Raw genomic sequence first — 18,143 nt, 5'->3', positions numbered from 1 at the left:
GTTTCTGTGCACTGCTCTGGTTCGCCAGAAGCGGCTTAGTCATTCTGGCCCCATGACCTGGAAGCTGTACACCGGCTCCCTCGGCCAGTAAAGCGAGATGAGCGCCGCAACCCCAGAGTCGTCCACAATTGGACCTAGCGGTCAAGGGTCCCTTTACCTTTACCTTTTTATCATATATTTATTTATGCTCCACCTTTTTCCCTGACTGGACTCACGGTGGCTTACAGGTAACACTGAGAACTGCTAAAAACACAGGGGGTGGGGAACATTTGTTAAAAAACAATTGGACATTGATAGAAGTAAAACCATATACAGTGGAACCTCAGTTTTTGAATGTAATCCATTGCAGATGTCCATTCGACTTCCAAAACATTCGAAAACCGAGGATCAAAGGGCTGTCAACAAGTTCAATGGGGGAAACTGAGAAACACGCCTCAGAAGCCGTTTGACCTCTGAGGCGCATTCGGAAACAGAAGCATTTGCTTCTGGGTTTTCGGCGTTCGGAAGCTGAAACATTCGGCAACGGAGCAGTTTGAGAACCAAGGTTTGACTCTTTCAGGAGTTTTTTCAAGTTTGAAAACAGGAATTGAACCTAGGGTGTGGGATCTGTGGCCCTCCAGAGGTTCCTAGACTGCAACTCCCATCACCCATGGTCATTGGGAATTGGAGTCCCGAATTGGAGTCTTCCAAATATCTCCCGCAAGGCAGCGGGAGTTTAGGAGGATCAGATAATTACAATTACCCAGCCCTTTCACATTAAAAGGGATGCGGGTGGCGCTGTGGGTTAAACCACAGAGCCTAGGACTTGCCAATCAGAAGGTCGCGGTTCGAATCCCCACAACGGGGTGAGCTCCCGTTGCTCGGTCCCTGCTCCTGCCAACCTAGCAGTTCAAAAGCACCTCAAACTGCAAGTAGATAAATAGGTACCACTCTGGCGGGAAGGCAAACGGCGTTTCCGTGCACTGCTCTGGTTCGCCAGAAGAGGCTTAGTCATGCTGGCCACATGCCCAGGAAGCTGTACACCGGCTCCCTCGGCTAATAAAGCAAGATGAGCGCCACAACCCCAGAGTCGGTCACAACTGGACCTAATGGTCAGGGGTCCCTTTACCTTTACCTTCACATTAAAAGCAATCCATTTCCCAAAGCCTTATGGAACAGGCAGATTCAGTGGGAAAGGACAGGGCATGCACTGATAGAATCAGAGCAGTACAACTGCCTGCAAACCTTTGCAGGCTAGCAAAGAAAGTGGGATTGTGTCTAACCCAATACTAGAGGAGGAGGAGGAGGAGGAGGAGGAGGAGTTTGGATTTGATATCCCACTTTATCACTACCCGAAGGAGTCTCAAAGCGGCTAACATTCTCCTTTCCCTTCCTCCCCCACAACAAACACTTTGTGAGGTGCGTGGGGCTGAGAGATTTGTTACCAAGTTGCTCTGGTCGTCCCTTCCTCTTCTCCTTGCCAAACTCTGGGAGCTGTTTGCTTCTTGGTTTTTGCTGCCCTATTCAGCGAGTTCCCTTTGAAGCTGATCCTGTAAAGAACCTGGTGACTTTTATTTGGGGGAGAGAAGAGGCTGAGCCTCTCTCTGGCTTGCAGGGTGGAAAACTGAAGCTCAGCGTTGCTGCCCAGGCTGCTGACAGCATCAGAGCCGCCCTTTTTTCAATGCCTGCTCCTTTCAAAGTTTGTTTTGGAAGCGATGGGCTGCCACCTCCTTTCTGTCAGCTTGCCTGTCGCTGCTTTGTTCAAGCTCCAGGCCTAAGGAAAATTCGCTATTTTTGCTACTTTTCAAAGTTTCCTTCCAGACTCCAAATAGGACAGAACAGCTCCCCTGAAAGGGAGGGGGGCGAAAAGCCCAAGAGCATCGCAGTCTGCCCAAATTTCCTCATGTGCTTTGCACTTGTCCTCACTGCTAAACACTTGTAAAACTGAGCACTGTTCGTATATTAAAAGATAAGCAGTTCTCGGCTGCCTACAGGCAAGCAGTCTAATAGACATGATGCAATGGATGGGGTCGTGCTGTGATAAAAATAATAAATAAAAGCATCTCAGGGCAAACTGACACAGTGCGTGTTCTTCTGTTCTTTGTTCATTGTGTATTTATTTAAGGCATTTTGCAAAAGGTCCCACAGTCCCTGGATAATCCAGTTAAAACAAGGAAGAGGGACTGGTGACAGGGGTCGAGACATTCTTTTAGGTATACAGGGCCGAGGGCTTTACAGGTCAGCACCATCACTTTGAATTGTGCTTGGAAACGTACTGGGAGCCAATGAAGGTCTTTCAGGACTGGTGTTATGTGGTCCTGGCGGCCGCTCCCAATCGCCAATCCAGCAGCCGCATTCTGGATTAGTTGTAGTTGTAGCCGTATGAACTTCTGCCCATTAAGCCTTGTTAAAAACTGAGGTTCTTTGCCCACAGAATGTGGCTGTTTTACTGCTTGCAAAGCCTTAGAAAACCTGCCGCCTGCTGACTTATTACTTGGCTGAAATGTATTTAAATTAGATTTGTAAAAGGTTTATTGCTTATATTAGGGGTGGGGGGGATGTTGTAATACTTTTGCAGATCCGGATATATTTTCTGAGCCTTGAAGAAATATTCCACTTTCCAACATGAGTAAGAATGTCTCGAGATTCTTTCCGGGGTTTGGATTCCAACTGATAAATGATACCCTCGCTGGTGCCATTGCAAGACCAATTTTTTCTTTAAAAAAAAAAAGGTTCGTTTCCACTCCTTAAAAGGCAACGGAACTTTTAAGAGCACTTACAGTATGTGTGGGCAGAAAGCAGCATCCGTTCCTGCCCATTCTACAGGAGAGGGTTGAGATCTGATTCCTAGCCGCACATTTGGGCGACATCTTCACAGAGCTGTCCAAGGTCTCATTCCTGCCCAGGCACTACCAGTTTAGACCCTTATAAGCGTATACAGTGGTACCTCGGGTTACATACGCTTCAGGTTACAGACTCCGCTAACCCAGAAATAGTGCTTCAGGTTAAGAACTTTGCTTCAGGATAAGAACAGAAATCGTGCAGTAGCGGCGTGGCGGCAGCAGTAGGCCCCATTAGCTAAAGTGGTGCTTCAGGTTAAGAACAGTTTCAGGTTAAGAAAGGACCTCCAGAACGAATTAAGTACTTAACCTGAGGTACCACTGTGGAATTAAGTTGTTTTTGTCCCGACATGCATCACTTTTCACCTGTTTGCATTGAATTGCATTTGATACTTTATCTCCCATTCTCACCATTTGGAGACATCCTTTCAGAGGTCTTCACAATCGCTAAAAGATACGTTTTTCTCTGTGGTTTTGACTAGGGCGTGCATTTTTGCAAGCGGCTTCTAATGTAATGCATTTCTTGTACATTATTTTCACAAATGCACTCGTTTTCATACACATTTCCCACTAATATGTGGAGTTCTGTAAGCCTTGGTTGGAGAACTGCACATAAAAAAATCAGATAGGTGTGAGTTTTGAAGTATCTTGGGTGTCATATTGTTCATATTGGGGTTTTTAAAAATAAATTTATTTGGTTTTTCAGATTAAAATCTTACAGCCACATATACAACATACAACATAGAAACAAGATTCCAAAGAATCTCTTAGACTTCCCTTTTCCCCTTTGTGGGTCCTATTGTTAATCATTTCCTCCTGCATCTTTTATAATAATCCAAATCTTTTACCTCTCCATTGTGTCCAAAATTCACCATTAAACTACAAGTGCTATTACAATCCTGCTAACAATTTCAACTTAAAAACAATGATTTTTAAGATGAATTATAAATTTCCCCCATTCCTTATTGAAAATTTGGTCTTCCTGATTTCTGATTCTTCTGGTCATTTTAGCCCAGGCATTGGTAAACTTGGCCCTCCAGATGTTTTGAGACTACAATTCCCATCATCCCCGACCACTGGTCCTGCTAGCTAGGGATGATGGGAGTTGTAGTCCGAAAACATCTGGAGGGCCAAGTTTGCCTATGCCTGTTTTAGCCATTTCGGCATAATCCATCAACTTGATTTGCCGTTCTTCTCTGGCAAGGACTTTTATCTTCTTTCCATCTTCATATTGTGTTTCAGTGCTTATGTTGTTTTGGAAATTGCAAATCTTAGAAATTAGTTTGCCAAGGTGGCCCTCTACAGAGATGATGGCGTGCATCTTTCGGATGCTGGAAATGATATTTGGCTGAACGATATTATGTCAGGGATTAGGGATTGGTTACAGGTTTGAGGGTATTGGCGGCGAGCTTGGGCTCGATTGGCGGTTAGGCATTGGTAGGGGTACTATTGTGTTGTTATGCAGATGAAGGGGGGGAAGAAAGCGCCATCACCTTCCCCCAAATCAAAGGGTAGTCCGGTAAAGGATTCCGGGGGGCGTGGCTTTGTCCTAAGCCTATGGAGGTGTGGGCCCACGGCACACCCCCGCGCGGTGACCCCGGGGGAGATCCCAGTTGACGAGCATCATCGGGACTCCCCCTACTGGTGGTTAACCCTTACCGGTCTTCAAGCAATCAGGCTGAAGCCGGTTAGTTGTTAGGACCAATGCCTAAGCCAATACCGCTCAGTTCCTGTAATCAATAAAGTTGTGGCCTAATTTGACCCATTAACTCAAATTCTTGTGTCTCGTGTCTTTATTTCTGAGGGGGGAGGCGGGAACTCGCCACGCAATTGCAAATCTTAGAAATTAGTAAAGGTACGGGCCAGTCTTGACAGACTCTAGGGTTGTGCGCCCATCTCACTCAAGAGGCCGGGAGCCAGCGCTGTGCGGAGACACTTCCGGGTCACGTGGCCAGTGTGACATTGCTGCTCTGGCGAGCCAGAGCCACACACGGAAACGCCGTTTACCTTCCCGCTAGTAAGCGGTCCCTATTTATCTACTTGCACTTAAGGGTGCTTTCGAACTGCTAGGTTGGTAGGCGCTGGGACCGAACAACGGGAGTGCACCCCGCCACGGGGATTCGAACCGCCGACCTTTCGATTGGCAAGCCCTAGGCGCTGAGGCTTTTACCCACAGCGCCACCCGCGTCCCTATCTTAGAAATTACCCTGCTTTAAATGTGAACTGAACTGAATGTCTCCCCCATCCCTAGGTATAAGTCGGGCGGTGAGGGAAGGACCATAATGCATTGGTACTGCATTGCATGAAAAAGGTTCCAAGCCCAGTCTGTAGCATCTCCAGCTAGGGGCAGGAAACAGCCCTGTCTGAAAACCAGGCATTGTAGGCAACACTGAGCAAATGGCCTGACTCACTATAAGGCAGCTTTTTATATCCTACGAAAAATACACCACCAGCCTAGCAACATAATGTTGGCAGGTGCTGCTGCTCCATCTTTGATATCCTGCCAGTACGTATCACCCTAGACACTGACGTCAAACACATCTTTTAATCCCATGTTTGGGAATCTGGGGGGGGGGAGAGAAGGGTTAATGCTTTTCTCCTGCACAATTTATCCCCTGAGAATCATCCTTCTGAAGGGACAATAAAAAGCAACTTCAGAGGTACAGTTTTCAGCCAGAAAAAAAGGCAGGGGGCATTTAACTCCTCTGCAGACACATCCCCTGAATGGGATGGGTTGAAGTCGGTGGATAATAATAATAATAATAATAATAATAATAATAATAATAATAATAATTTATTTACACCCCACCCATCTGGCTGGGTTTCCCCAGCCACTCTGGGCAGCTCCCAACAGAATATTAAAACAAGGCAAAACATTAAAAACTTCCCTAAACAGGGCTGCCATCTAAAATGTCTTCTAAAAGTCAGATAATTGTTTATTTCCTTGACATCTGATGAGAGGGCGTTCCACAGGGCGGGCGCCACTACCGAGAAGGCCCTCTGCCTGGTTCCCTGCAACCTCACTTCTTGCAGTGAGGGAACCGCCAGAAGGCCCTCGGAGCTGGACATCAGTGTCCAGGCTGGATGGTGGGGGTAGAGACATTCCTTCAGTTATACTGGGCCGAGGCCGTTTAGTTCTTTCAGGACCGGTCTTATATGGTCTCGGCAGCCACTCCCAGTCACCAGTCTAACTGCCGCATTCTGAATTAGTTGTCGTTTCCAGGTCTCCTTCAAAGGTAGCCCCACGTAGAGCGCATTGCAGTAGTCCAAGCAGGTGATAACTAGAGCATGCACCACTCTGGCGAGACAGTTTGTGGGCAGGTAGGGTCTCAGCCTGCGTACCAGTTGGAGCTGGTAGACAGCTACCTTGTCACAGAATTGGCCTCCATGGACAGCTGTGAGTCCAAAATGACTCCCAGGCTGCGCACCTGGTCCTTCAGGGGCACAGTTACTCCATTCAGGACTAGGGAGTCCTCCACACCTGCCCGCTCCATCCCCCCAAAACAGTACTTCTGTCTTGTTCTATCCAGTTGAAGATTTTAGTTGTAAGATTTGCAGAGCAGAAGGCATAGGCTCTGATGATATGGGATAGTTGAAGGTTATTGAATGAGGGGCCCTTGGTCTTGGAGTTCCTTCATTGGCCCTTACAGAGAACTGGGGTGGGGGAAGGGGAGATACACAGGAGGGGAGGGTGAGAAAGGCAACGGGAGTGGGGGAATAAAGAATAACCCCAGCAGGAACAGGAGAGAAGCAGAAACAGCCTGCTCTTTTTTGTTGTTGTTTTTAAAATAATATTTTATTAAGATTTTACAAAAAGAAAAAGAGAAAAAAGAAAAATAAAAAATACAAAAATGAAAAACAGTTAAAAACAATTCAATCTTTCATAACATATCTTGCATTTGCTTGTTTCCCAGACCTCCCCACACCTCCCCTCTTTGTATTCCAGTTCAATTTATTTATTCAGCAAATCCTTTCCCTCTTTACCTTTATCCTTATCTTGATCTTAATATATTATAACTTTAAATTTTCACCTGTTAACATTCCATTTTTGCATATTCCTTCATAACATTATTACTAAAAACCCCTTAACCTCAATCCAACATCATTCTAACATTCATTAATTTTGCAATATTTCTGTAGATAGTCTTTAAATTTCTTCCAATCTTCTTCCACCAACTCTTCTCTCTGGTCTCGGATTCTGCCAGTCATTTCCGCCAATTCCATATAGTCCATCACCTTCATCTGCCATTCTTCCAGAGTGGGTAGTTCTTGTGTCTTCCAATACTTCGCGATGAGTATTCTTGCTACTGTTGTACAGCCTGCTCTTTTTTGAATCCCACTTTCTCAGTGGTGGAGAGACCAGGTGCCTCCTTTACTTATGTCATTTACACCCCACCTTTTCCTCCAAGGAGCTTAGGAGGTTGTCCATGGATTGCCTCCTCATTTAACCCTCACAACAGCCCTGTGAGGTAGGTTAGGCTGAGAGGCGGCATCTGGCCACCACCTAAGTCGTCCAATGCTCAAGGCTGTGGATGCCTCTGAACAATCCCTGTTCATGGGGGGCGTTTCTCTTGCGCTCCTGCCCTGCTGCTTGTGCCCCCCCCCTGAGAACAGGCTGTAGGTCTGGCTGGCCCCCTTGGGCCTGATCCTGCTGCAGAGCTCTTGGGAGGCTGTGCTCCGACTGTCGACCCTTCCCTGAGTGGGGGCACCGGGGGCGAGGCAAGGGATGTCTCCCTCTGCTCCTGGCCCACCCAGGAAGAAGCAGAGGCCAGTGCCAGCCGCAGAACGGGGGCCGGTCTGGAGGGGAAGCAGCCTTTCTGTGGATCTTAAGATGTTCTCTTTAATATAATAATAATAATAATAATAATAATAATAATAATAATAATTTATTATTTATACCCCGCCCATCTGGCTGGATTTCCCCAGCCACTCTGAGTGGCTTCCAACAAAAACCTAAAATACAATAACCTATTAAACATTAAAAGCTTCCCTAAACAGGGCTGCCTTCAGATGCCTTCTAAAAGTTTGGTAGTTATTTTTCTCTTTGACATCTGATGGGAGGGCGTTCCACAGGGTGGGTGCCACTACCGAGAAGGCCCTCTGCCTGGTTCCCTGTAACTTGGCTTCTTGTAGTGAGGGAACCACCAGAAGGCCCTCAGCGCTGGACCTCTTTGGTTGGGGGAGGTGAGGGCCAGCTCCTCCTGCGAAAGGAGTTTCTCTTTATACATTCGCTGGTAAAATAATACAGTAAGAACGTGCAGCGATCTCAGGTGGGAGGCCTCCATCAGAAGCAGCTCTGTGCAAAGAGGGCAGAAGGGGAGGAACGTCAGGTAGCAGCCGAATCCCAGCAGAGTCTGGAAAACACACAGCTAAAGCAGGTTGTTCTTTCTTGGGCTCTGTAGATTAGAGCGTGAGAGACAGTGGCAGGGATGCCTTTGTTGCACAGGGCCACTGAAATTGGAGAGCCCAAAGTTCCAGGCTACCCTTGGGAGGGAGAAGGACCCAATGAAGAGAGCACCCAAGGGTGCAGGTAGGATTCCCTACAGAGGTGGGGTGTTTATTTTAGGGTTGACTGAAAAATGATCTCCCAGAATTTCCCATCCTATTTGTGGGCGGTGAAATTGGGGGTGGGGAAATATTCTCCTGAATATTTGGGATGGGGGGGTGGTAATTCTGCTGCAATTTGGGTGATGACAACAAAGGAAACTCAGAAAAATCATCAGAAAACTACCTGGGAAAATTACTGGCTCATGTAACACCCAGCATGGGATTTAGAAAGGTCAAATAACCAAGGAGCATCTTTAAAAACTGGGCATGTTGTGGGGGGCATGAATCTTCAGGATGTCTCCCTTCTTTCCCATGACTTGACTTTCTGCGCAACCAGCAGCACATTGTTCCATGGGGGTAGAAAACCGAAGATGTCCAGAAAGTCAGTCAATCCATCTGAACAGCTTTCAAAACAGGAACAGAAGAAGTGATCTGAATGGCTGCTAACTGCTCCAACTGACTGGGCTTTCAGCTTATCCAGGGATCCTTTCAAGCAACTCACCTGGTCTCCTAGGAAACAAAACATTCCCCAGGATTCCACAGCTGGTTGTGAGGTCAGAGCCTGGCCAAGGATGGGAGCCAATGGGCTCTGGGCTCCAGGAACGCTCTCTTCCAAGCCCAGGGCACCACTGGGCAACCTCAGTCAGCTGCCAAGCTTCTGGCCCACCTTCTTTCCCTCAGAGAATCCTGGGCACTGAAATTTACCTCTCACAGAGTTACAATTCCCAGCAACTAAACAAGAATAAGAATAAGAATAATTTATATCCCCCCCCCTTGACTGCTCTGCTTCCTTTATTTTAGCAAATGTTTTGTGCCACTGGGGAAGTGGTAATTCTGTATTGATTTGTTTTGGATGTTTGGATGTGATGCCAATAAAAGGTTTGATGATGATGATGATACCCCGCCCATCTGGCTGGGTTTCCCCAGCCACTCTGGGCAGCTCCCAACAGAATATTAAAAGCAGAATAAAACATCAAACATTAAAAACTTCCCTAAACAAGGCTGCCTTCAGATGTCTTCTAAAAGTCAGATAGTTGTTTGTTTCCTCTGGTCATAAGTTCCATTTCCTCATTAATCTATATTGAGAGGAAAATCTGCATGAAAATTGTATTTAAATAGATATATAAATGCCAGGTTTTTCCCATGTATGTATTTCACCTTTAATGCATCAGAAAATCTGGGGATGTATGACATCTGAAGGATAATTAATTAGCCGGGAAAGTGCAGATCAAGTCAGTTCACACCAGGAATTGCAGGAATTACCGTACATTTCTAACTCCACATCAAGGTCCAGATCTGGATCAGAGCCCCCCTTTGCATCTGAAATATACTTTGTCAAAGCCAACTGTGCAGTTGGTCACAGGCATCTCATGCAGTTTGGCCCTGAGATGATATAACAGATGGAGGGATGGAGGAGAATTCGGCTCAGCACTTTCCAAAACAATGCACAAATCAAACCCCAGCCATCCTTTGAAATTAGCCCTTCTTTGAATTTTGTGATGCGGTTCCAAATAGACGTCTATAAAAATCCACACAGCAGAGAAAAGTGTGCAGGGAAAAGCATTTATCAGTGAAATTAACATGCAAATAATGCATTTCATTAAGGAAATCTGCTTGCCAAAATGCATTAGAGAGAATTGCATTCAAAAATGTGCATATAGGGGAAAGATTATGCTAAAATGCTGACCAATTTTCATGATTTTTTTTTGTTTTTTTTCCAAACTGATGCAGAAATGTGGAGAACTGGACATAAGACTGGAAAAATCAGAAACTGAGAGAAACCAAAATGGGCAAATCTGTGTATCTCTAGACAAGCCCAAGAGCACCAATTAAGCTACATGACAGTCATTTGAACCCTGTTTTTTCCCCACAGGCCACTGCCCAACTTTCTAGCGACAGCACACTGCTCCCAGTTTGCACAAAGGCTTGTGGGTGGTGTGTTTAGTCTACTGCAAGCCATTGCCGGGCCTTCCCCCCCAGTGCACCGAGAAAGGTTTCATCAACATTATTTACTCTAGTTAAAATTATTGCACTCTGTTCTTTTGAGGGACATATTTCTTCCGGACGTTTGTTTACTCTCCAAATCAACAGCGAGTTACAGCAATGTTAAAAGCATTTAAATATTTTCACAAAGAGCAGGATTCAGCTATTAAAACAGGTTATTTCCAGCCAAGGGTGGGTTGTTTTAGTCAACTAACAGACTAGGCGGCGATCGCCAATTGTCGCCATGACAATAATTGTATATTTCCAGCCAAAGAGGAGAGCATAAAACATCTCTGTTTACCTTATGTGTTCTCTGTAAATACCCAATGACGGGTAAAGGCCAAGAATGAGCTGGATGTGCCCTTTGTTGCCTCAACATTTGGGCAGTTCCAGGCTGTTGCAATTTTCAGGTGGGATTCAACCACAGAACAGCAAAATCGGGTTGGACAGTTAGGGTTGATTTAGCAGTCTTGTGTAACAAAACCATTTCCCTCCGAGATCAGACTTTCTGCAACAAGGAATGTGATGGGGAAACGCTCTGGAAGTTGTGAGATAATATTTTCTCGGCTCAGTGTTGTCTAACCCCCCTGCAACCAAACCAGGATGAATATTCAATAAACGGATTAGGCAGAAGTGGTCGGAATCCGCCACACGTACACCTTTTGCATTTTTCCATTTAATGCAAAGGAAAGCATGGTCAAAATGGCAAGTACCTGGAATGCAGAGAAATGATCCCTTATTAATAAAAAACAGCCATGTTCACTTCTCATAAACTCATTCAGGAGCCGAGACACTGAGGTCCAGCTCCAAGGATGAGAAGTAAGGATACAGGGAACCAGGCAGGGGGCCTTCTCAGTAGTGGCACCCACCTTGTGGAAAGCCCTCCCATCAGTTGTCAGATAATAATAATAATAATAATAATAATAATAATAATAATAATAATTGTTATTATTATTTTATTATTTATACCCCGCCCATCTGTCTGGGTTTCCCCAGCCACTCTGGGTGGCTCCCAACAGAAAATTAAAAACATGATAAAACATCAAACTTTAAAAACTTCCCTAAACAGGTCTGCCAGAATGGAGGTGCCGAGACAGAACCACTCATATAAGCCTGTTGACTATTACACACGTACCAACTTGCTTGTCTTTTCAGCCTCTGCTGAAGACTTTCCTCTTTCAGCAAGCCTTCTGAGATCTTTCTCAGTTGGCATCACTATTGTTGTCACTAGAATTGTTGTTACGATGTTTTACTTTTTTTATCACTCCGATGAGAGGATGAGCAGGATATACATGAATAAGCACATGCAGGCAGTTTAGCACAATCAGTAATATCCAAAGCAACACGATGATCAAGTACAACAGTACGATGTCAGTGTAAACTCTTTATATAATCTATACAGAACACTGAACAGTATGAAATGTACTCCCTGCAAAACCAAATAAACAAAAATCTATTAATCTCTGAAAGTCACAAAATATGCACTCTTGATGGATTCTCTTGAAAACATAGAACCAAATGAAAGTTTTATAAGTCGCTGAAAGTCTTTGTAGGCTATGGAAGTCTCTGAAAGAAGCAATGGGTCAGATTCTTATCTGGTGAAAACAAGCCTTTAAGTTTTTAATGTCTGCTATTTCATTATGTTTCTGTATATTATGTTGGAAGCCACCCAGACTGGCTTGGGCAACCCATTCAGATGGGTGAGGTATAAGTAGTAACATATTATTATTATTATTATTATTATTATTATTATTATTATTATTATTATTATTATTCCCATTTATAATTTAACCTCTCTGCAAAACCCCAAGTGTTGGACGTTTTGTGGTTATTGAATGAGTGGACAAGGAGGTGACCCAGGGCTTATCTCGCATTCTCCTCTCTGCTATAAGCAATTTACATCTGCCAATAGCTTATGCCTAGCATCCAAAAATAATTCTAGAAACCATCTAGCCTAACAGATGTTCCAAATGCACATAGCTCACAGTACAAGGGTTCAAGTCTTATTTTCAGATCTAGGAATAGAAACCCAGGACTTTCTTTGTGCATCGCATTCTTCTGCATACGTGCAGGACCTGCATTTATTAAAAGCATATTTGCATGCAGATAATATAGTCGAGCCCCAATTGCCCCTCCCCAGATCGGCAGCAATTTGGTACGTTCCCTTCTCGCCATCTGGAAGCAAAATATTTTGAGAATCTTGCAGATGCTCACAGAGTTTGCATTTACAATCCGAGGTGGGGGAGAGGAGGAAGACATATTAAGAAGATTCCATTTCAAGATGAGAATTTTAAGAAGACTGCATATTATTTCTGGCCTTTCTATAATTATACAGGGACGGTAGCTCCTGTGTCCCTGATAACTCTGAGCATATCTGGCGTGCATTTTCTGAGCTTTTGGGCTTCATCGCGGCTGGTGGAAGTCCAGGCCAAAATGTACACAGATGGGAAGGACGGGAGTATAGAAAAATATGCCTGTAGCTCTGGGATGAGGAAGCTGTGGTCCTCCAGGTGGTGTTAGACTTCAGATTCTATTACCGTTGGCCTTGTCAATTTGGGCTGATGAGAGTCCAACAACATTGGCTATCTTCAAATATCTGAAGGGCCATCACATGGAAGAGGAGACAAGCTTGTTTTCTGCTGTTCCAGAGGGTACAACCCAAAACAATGGATTCAAATTACAGTATAAGGAAGGGGATTTCAACTAAACATTAGGAAGAACTTTCTGATGGCAAGAGCTTTTCAACAGTAGAATGGACTGCTTCAGAATGTGGTGGAGAAAAGGACAAATGACAAATGACTGTTCTCCAGTCAGGAGAACAGGACAAATGACAACACAAATTCAATAAAGCAATGGCACAATAATAAAAGCATCATCAGGACCATAAAAATCAGACCACAGCACAGGAAATGACATGTATCTGTGGAACTGTACCCAAAGCAATTTCCCTTTATGATCCAAATGCCTGGAGAAATAAAAAAAAATCGACTTTTGTTTAAAATGTCTGCTGTTGAGAACAGATCAAATACTCCCCAGCAGGGAGTTACGTCAAGGAGGTATCCTTGCCAAGAATGCCCTGTCTTATGGACTACCACGCCCTTATGGACTGGACTCTCCTAGAAATTACTCTCCTGCTGACCATAATGAAAGTTGAACAGAATGGAAACTTGTAGCTATTGGGTTGTGGCCAATGCTAGTCCTACTCGGAGTAGACCCATTGGAATTAATGAGCATTATTGTTTGTTTGTTTGTTTATGCCTCACCCATCTGGCTGGGGTTTCCAGCCACTTTGGGCGCTTCCCAACAGAATATTAAAAACACAATAAAACATCAAACATTAAACATTAAAAAAAAAAAATCCCCAAACAGGGCTGCCTTCAGATGTCTTCTAAAAGTCATATACCGGGTAGTTGTTTATTTCCTTGACATCTGATGGCGTTCCACAGGGCGGACACCACTACCGAGAAGGCCCTCTGCCTGGTTCCCTGTAGCTTTGCTTCTCACAGTGAGGGAACCGCCAGAAGGCTGTCAGAGCTGGACCTCAGTGTCTGGGCTGAATGATGGGGGTTGAGATGCTCCTTCAGGTATACTGGGCCGAGGCCGTTTAGGGCTTTAAAGGTCAGCACCAACACTTTGAATTGTGCTCGGAACCATACTGGGAGCCAACGTAGGTCTTTCAGGACTGGTGTCATATGGTCTCGGTGGCCACTCCCAGCCACCAGTTTAGCTGCCACATTCTGGATTAATTGTAGTTTCCAGGTCACCTTCAAAGGTAGCTCCACAAAGAGCACATTGCATGACTAACTTAGGCCCATTAATTTCAGTTATGTTTACTCTCAGTGCGGTTTTTTGTTGTTTAGTCATCTTAGTTGTGTTCAACTCTCCATGACCCCATGAACCAGAGCATAATAATAATAATAATAATAAATTTTATTTATATCCCGCCCTCCCCAGCCGAAGCCGGGCTCAGGGCGGCTAACAACAATTAAATAATCAAACAATCAAATAATCAAACATTCTAAAAACATTCCATTATAAAAATTAATTAAAGTCAAATTAATGGCAACCGTTAAGCAAAATTCTGTGCAGGTTGCCAGAGGAGGGAGTCAGGCTGGGCCCTGACCAAAGGCCTGGTAGAATAACTCTGTCTTGCAGGCCCTACGGAAAGATGTCAGGTCCCGCAGGGCCCTAGTCCCTTGTGACAGAGCGTTCCACCAGATTGGAGCCGCAGCCGAGAAAGCCCTGGCTCTAGTTGAGGCCAGCCTAACCTCTCTGAGGCCTGGGACCTTCAGGATGTTTTTATTTGACGAGCGTAGGTTTCTCTGTGGGGCATACCAGGAGAGGCGGTCCCGTAGGTACGAGGGTCCTAGGCCGTATAGGGCTTTAAAGGTTAAAACCAGCACCTTAAACCTGATCCTGTACTCCACCGGGAGCCAGTGCAGCTGGTATAGCACCGGATGAATGTGATCTCGCAGTGAAGACCCTGTAAGGAGTCTCGCTGCGGCATTCTGCACCCTCTGGAGTTTCTGGGTCAGTCTCAAGGGCAGCCCCACGTAGAGCGAGTTACAATAATCCAGTCTGGAGGTGACCGTCGCATGGATCACAGTGGCTAGGTCAGGGCGAGAGAGGTAAGGAGCCAACTGCTTAGCTTGGCGGAGATGAAAAAATGCCGCCTTTGTTATAGCTGCAATCTGCGCCTCCATGGAGAGGGAGGTGTCGAAGATTACACCCAAACTCTTAACGGACGGTGCTGGCACTAATTGCACCCCCGCTAGAGATGGGAGTTGCCCCCTCAATCCCATATCGTCCCGTCCCAGCCAGAGGACCTCTGTCTTCGAAGGATTTAACTTCAACCGGCTCCCACGTAACCATCCAGCCACAGCTTCCAAGCATCTGATCAGTGTGTCTGGGGCCAAGTCAGGATGGCCATCCATCAACAGATAGAGTTGGGTGTCATCAGCATACTGATGGCAGCCCAGCCCAAAACTCCAGACAAGCTGGGCGAGGGGGCGCATAAAGATGTTAAAAAGCATCGGGGAGAGTATCGCACCCTGGGGCACTCCACACACCAAAGAGTGGCGGGATGACAATTCCCCCCCAAGCGCCACCCTCTGTCCCCGACCGGAGAGAAACGAGCGCAGCCATTGAAGGACTGTGCCCTGGATCCCCACATCGGCAAGGCGGTGGTCCAGGAGTTCGTGATCGACCATGTCGAAGGCTGCTGACAGGTCTAGAAGAATCAGCAGCCCCGACCCGCCTTGATCCAGCTGCCTGCGGAGATCATCTGTTAGGGCGACCAGAGCCGTCTCGGTCCCATGACCAGCGCGGAAGCCGGACTGGAATGGGTCCAGAGCCGATGTTTCATCCAGAAACCTACCAAGCTGTTCAGCATGCCTTGGAGACTCTCACTTTCTTCTCAAAGCTTCTCCTTTTTTATGTCCATGGAGTTTTCTTTGCAAAATACTGGAGTGGTTTGCCAGTTTCTTCTCCAGGTGGATCACATTTAATCTAAACTCTCGGCTGTGACCTGTTCCGTCTTGGGTGGTCCTGCACGGCATAGCTCATTGCTTCTTGGAGTTATTATTTCGCCACGACAAGGCAGTGATCTATGAAAGGGCTGAGTGCGATTAGCATTGGATACAAACCATTAGCCATAGGCCTACCTTGACCCAACTACCCACGGAGTAGTTTAGTACATTCATTGCTGCTCTCTTAAGACATTTTTAGCAGACCTGCCCCTTCTCCCAAACAAAACCGAATTGCCATTGCTACTGCAGTGCTGCGAACGTGACAAAAAGTTGTAAGGTTAGGATTGTCTGATTGAAACTAATTTGCATTCATGGTTGGAGCACACCATTTATTAATGACAGCAGTTGTTTCTTAAAAAAAGAAAAGAATTCCCCTCATTGTTTTAAGATTGTCAAAGATGTGCTGAAGATGAATCATTTCAACCATAGCTGTGTCTGCATCCCACTCCACCCCCAACCCCCTAGTCAAAAAAAAAGATACTGGGCTATTTTAGAATTAACAGGCAGTAAACGCAAAATTGGCCTCTCCATTGGAATTCTCCAGGCAGAACTTTGCAGCTGTGTTGAAGAAGCAGAGCACAGCCGGTGTCTGAAGCTTATCAGCTTTCTTAAAGAAGTTGCAAGGGCACCTCCATGCATACTACAGTGGTACCTCGGGTTACAGACACTTCAGGTTACAGACGCTTCAGGTTACAGACTCTGCTAACCCAGAAATAGCACCTCGGGTTAAGAACTTTGCTTCAGGATGAGAATAGAAATCGTGCGGCGGCAGCACAGCGGCAGCAGGAGGCCCCATTAGCAAAAGTGGTACCTCAGGTTAATAACAGTTTCAGGTTAAGAACGGACCTCCACAACGAATTAAGTTCTTAACCCGAGGTACCACTGTATTCTCAAGAGGGATTTTCAAGGCAAAGGGGTGAGCTCTCCATCTCTGAGGGCAGGGGTCAGCAAACTTTTTCAGCAGGGGGCTGGTCCACTGTCCCTCAGACCTTGTGGGGGGCCGGACTATATTTTGAGGGGGGGAATGATTCAAGAGCACCACGAACCCCAGAGGCTGCTTACCTAGGTCTTGTGAGCGAAAGGGGCTGGCGGTGGCGGCAGAGGGATGCTGAGCAGCGCTCAAAAGGGCTCCAGAGAGGGGCTGCTTAAAATGGCGGCCGCCCGAGCACTGCTGCTGCTGTACCAACAAAGCCCAGCCCCATTCCTTCTCTAGGCAGGGCAGGGAGAAGCCAGGAGGAGGGAGGGAGGAGGCGCCACCGCTGCTGCCACTGCCATGGGAGGGAGAGGCAAGGAACTCGTGTGCGCTGGCAATCCATGCAGCAATTCCCGGACCGCCCGCGGGCCAGATCCAGAAGGCAGTTGGGCCTGATCCAGCCCGCAGACCTTAGTTTGCCTACCCATGTCTGAGGGGCATTGAAGCAGGGACTGCCCAGCCATCGGACTGGGAGGCTCAAACTGCATTCTGAATTGCAGGTCCCACATTCCCAGCTGTTTTTAACATCTGATTTGATCAGCGCTCTATTCATATTGTTTTGTGGGAATTCAGGAACTCGCTCCTGACTTTGAAACATTTTAGGTGCTTCTGACAGAAGCAGTGCCGTATTGTGACTTCTTGGATAGCCTCACAAACACACTCCACCATGCTTTTTTTATATATATATAATATTTTATTGGGTTTTACAATAAATACAACACAACAATAGGTAAAAAAAAAGCACAACACAAAAGGAAAAAAGTAGGGAAACACGACAACACACAAACACAAAACAGCAAAAACATAAAAAATAAAAATAAAAATATTAAAAACAATTTTTGTCTCCTTATATTCTTTACATTAACTTATTTCTCCGACTTCCCCAAACCTCCCTTCTCTGTATTCCAGATCATATATATATTCTGTCAGCAAATTCCTTCCCTCTGTCATATTTTAATTTTATGATAATCTTAATATCTTAATATAATTGCATTTCCTTATATCTAAAAATATTGGATCTTTTTCTTTACACTTTTTTACTAATAACCTTTTGCATTCAATCTGGTGTCATCAGACATTCATTATCTTATAATGTTTCTGTAAATAGTCTTTAAATTTCTTCCAATCTTCCTTCACCGTCTCTTCTCCCTGGTCTCTGATTCTGCCACACACTCCGCCATGCTGCTCCCCAGACCCAACTCCTCCTAACAGACCCAACGCAGCTACCTGCCACTCAACGGTGACTCCCCGTGACCAAAACAGACTTCTCCTCTCAGCAAGAGGGGTCAGCAT

General features: G+C 45.7%; 1 protein-coding gene and 1 long non-coding RNA gene across 4 annotated transcripts in view; one reads left to right on the top strand and one right to left on the bottom strand.

Moving 5' to 3' along the window:
* TNFAIP8L3 (TNF alpha induced protein 8 like 3) overlaps nucleotides 1-18,143 on the top strand; it is a 64,255-nt gene that overhangs the window by 39,873 nt on the left and 6,239 nt on the right. The window lies entirely within an intron of this gene.
* LOC310663922 lies at nucleotides 5,719-8,286 on the bottom strand. The gene is made up of 3 exons (XR_014504677.1): nucleotides 7,987-8,286; nucleotides 7,139-7,655; nucleotides 5,719-6,580 (listed from the first exon to the last, which is right to left on the bottom strand). It is a non-coding gene; the product is annotated as an uncharacterized lncRNA (long non-coding RNA).

The sequence above is a fragment of the Podarcis tiliguerta genome (assembly GCF_965153285.1).
Source record: "Podarcis tiliguerta genome assembly, chromosome: 14".
Lineage (NCBI taxonomy): Eukaryota > Metazoa > Chordata > Lepidosauria > Squamata > Lacertidae > Podarcis > Podarcis tiliguerta.
The sequence above is the reverse complement of the archived record's forward strand: the minus strand, read 5'-3'. Positions and strand labels throughout refer to the sequence as shown.